We start from the raw sequence: 3,642 nt of genomic DNA, 5'->3' as shown, positions 1-3,642 counted from the left end.
ACAGTCAGCCAACTCCGTAGCTCAGGGCCTGAGGGGACAGAACATCATGGCGGAAGGCCAAGACAGAGGAAAGCAGCTCAAGACCTGGCAACCAGGAAGCAGAGAGAGAGCGAGAGCTCTACTCACCAGGGACAAAATAAAGAAACCCCAAAGGCACAGCCGCCCTCCGTGGCCTCCTTCCTCCGGCTAAACCCTACTTGCTTACAGTTTCCATGCAGTTAGTCCATGTCAGTAGATGAATCCACTGATGAGGGTACAGCTCTCATAATCTAATCATTTCACTTATGAGCATCTTGCATCATCTTATACATGAGTTTTGGGGGGACACCTTATATTTAAACTGTAATATCCGCTTTACATGCCAAACAATATTTAGCAAGGAGATCTCATTGATTGTTTGGTTTCCTGATTCTGTTTTCCCTCTAATAGTTTATGAACCCTTCCAGCAGGGAGAGAAAATGCTCCTTTTTGCATTCCAAGTGCCTGACACAGAGAAAGGAATTCCACCCGTTTTATAGAGTTATGTTATCTTTCCAATAGGGTCTATCTTCTCCTCCAGCCTTTTAAAACTATCATCACTTTTCTCCTTGGAAATGTCCTTGCTAGGATGGTTAAAAAGCACAGAGAGACAATAATTTCATCAGAGTATGACAGAGGATGCAATAAGAGAAAAATAAATCAGGATAGATTTATTTTTGTAGAATAATACAATGTAGAATAATACAATGTAGAAATGCCCAGAGAATAATCAGAGGGTGTCACTATCATGATTACCATAATGTGCAGGGATTGATCCCAACCCCTGTGAGAAATCTAATCTCCTCATTATGCACGGTAGGCTTCATCCCCTCAGCCCCCCCTTTTCTCCCTGGCTCTCCACACGTGGCTCTGACTTCTCCTTTGCTTACAGATGGGAAAATGGAACCCTAGAACTGGCCTGTGGCTTGAGCCACCTTGTGTGGCATGACAGAAACCCAGATGTGGGGACAAGATGGGCATTGTTAGATTTTCATAATTTTGGTCACATCAAAATATCATTATCCCAGCATATCATATTTGCTAGTTATTGAACTGTGTCAAAGATTTTCACATGCATTATCCTGCCCCTCAACTTTGCATGTTGAAAACATTTAAAAACTTCCAAAGGTTGCAAGATTGTATGACGAAACCTCTGGTTTCACAATTTGCTGGTATTTCTCACACCTCCATTTCTTATATCTACTTTTCACATTTTTTCTCTCTTTCTCAGTGTGTGTGTGTGTGTGTGTGTGTGTGTGTGTGTGTGTCTGTTCCACAGAGTGGGTAATTAATAAAGAAAATTACATCTACTTCTCATAGTTCTGGAGGTTGGGAAGTCCAGGATCAAGGTACCATCTGGAGAGTATCTTCTTGTTGTGTCACCCATGGCAACAAGTGAGGGGTGGGGACCAAGCTCATCCTTTTATCAGGAGTCCGCCCCTGCAGTACCTCAGCCACTCTTGGGATAATGGCAGTAAAGATCTTACCACCTTTTCGAGTCCTGCCTCTCTCCATTGCTGCATCAGGGACTGTTTCCAACATATGAAGTTTAGAAGACAAATCCAAACCAGAGCCATCCTTCCTGAAATTTCCTCCCTACTTTTCTCAATAATCATCTTCTTTCCCACCTGCTGCCTCCTTCCTTCCTTCCTTCCTTCCTTCCTTCTTCCTTCCTTTTCTTTCCTCATTCACTCAGCCCCTCCCTCCCTTCTCCCTCCCTCTCCTTTTTCTTTCAATCCAGGATCTAATCAAGAATCACACTCTGCCTTAGCTTTTCATAGCACACTGGTCTCCCTTAATTGGAACAGTTTCTCAGCCTCTTTTATTTTTCCTCCTTTCGTTGACAGTTTTCAAAGAGTCTAAGTGAGTTGTTTTGCAAAATGCCCTCCATTTGGATTTGTGTGATGTTTCCTTGTGGAAAGATTCAAGTTAAATATTGTTGGCAAGAGAATTGCATGAGTGTCGAATTTCATGAGAAACTTCTCAGTTCCTCCTGTCGGTGTGTCCCTCACTGAGGAGGCTTGTTTGCCTGGCTGAGGTAGGGTTCCTGAGTCCCCATGTGGCCGAAGTACCCTTTTCCTTTGTCATTAATAAGTAGGGAAAGACAGGAAATGAGTCTGACTAACTTTCCTACGTACATATATGAATATGCCACAGTGAACTCACCATTGCAGACATCCACATGAAATTAATTAAAAAAAACAACTATAAGTTTTATATATAATATTATATATATATATATATATATATATATATATATTCTCTACTCCACTGCTTTGTGCTATTTAAGTAAATAGAGAAAAGGGAACAGGGGAAGGGAGGAGGCGAGGGGAAGGGAAGAAGGACTGGGGACTAAATTAGGACAAATTCTTTTCCATGCTTTTATAATTATGTCAAAATGAATCCTATTGCTATGTAGGACTAAAAAGAACCAATAGAAAAAGAAGTAGCCTGTGTGGTGATGTCTTGGGGTTGTGTGGATATACCCCATCCTTTCATCCTATAAGTTTCAGTATCCACTGATGATAATTATGTATTATCTTTTTAGAGGCTCACCATAACCCTGTGAATTAGAGGCTGTGATTACCCACATACAGCGTGTGTCCTGTGACAGGGCCACATTCTGAGCAATGCATTGCAGGCAATGACGTCATCATGGGACCATGATAGATGAAACTCAAACAGACCAGGATGGCTATGCCATCGCTCAGTGACACCCTCTCATGGGACCCCTGTCAGGTACTCAGTCAGTGGTTAACTGAGAGGAAACAGTCTCAGAGAGAGAAAGGAAACTTGATCAGGGTCACACTGCTCATAAGGGACGTAAGGCCGGGACTGTGCGTCCTTCCAGGTCTGGCCTCCTCTGCCGCCTGTCCTCTTAGTACTTACTACACTCGACTATCTGGAGGTAGAGTTTCTCATCTCTTTTGCTCCAGGCAAGACAAGAGAAATGTTGTATTTCAGATCACATAAGACACAATTTATTTCATCTTCTCCTTATTCCCTAAGCACTATATTTTTCCCCTGAAGCCTAATGCATCTCAATTCACCCCTATTACCTGAAATACAGTGAATAAGTTATGCTTTTGGCCAACGGCTCCTGAGCTCAAGAGTCCTGCTTGGATTTGATCCCACAGTGTCCAGGACCCTGAGTACTGGCCAGTGTCTTGTTGTGAGTGAGGTAATCACACTTGGCAATGGTCCATTCAAGTGTGAGAAAGCCCACGATGTGACCCGTAGGTCTGATTACACTGAACTTTTTTTCTGGGTTCTTTCATAGAGGGGGACTTGGGGGGACCCAGAGATGGGGGCGGGGGATATATTTTTCTAGTAGTATCTAATTTACTAGCCAAGAATTGGATCAACAAGTCAGAACCTATTAACATTGGAAAAGAGCTCACCTGAGCCCTACACCCCAGGTGAAGAAACTGAGCCCTAGTATGTTAGGTGGATTGTCCAGGTCATAGTTGGTGACCAGCAGATTTGGGAACCATGAACTCCACGTTTATTATGCTACAGAATCACTCAGGTTATGCTCGGGTCCAGCCCTTGCCCAAGTCCAAGCAAACCAACCCGCCCTTGGTCCTTGGGCTGCCCTGACCTACGCCCCCCCCCCCCCCCCCC

Source organism: Marmota marmota, unplaced genomic scaffold (assembly GCF_001458135.2).
Source record: "Marmota marmota marmota unplaced genomic scaffold, marMar, whole genome shotgun sequence".
Taxonomy (NCBI): Eukaryota; Metazoa; Chordata; class Mammalia; order Rodentia; family Sciuridae; genus Marmota; species Marmota marmota.
This window is presented reverse-complemented; position numbering follows the sequence as displayed.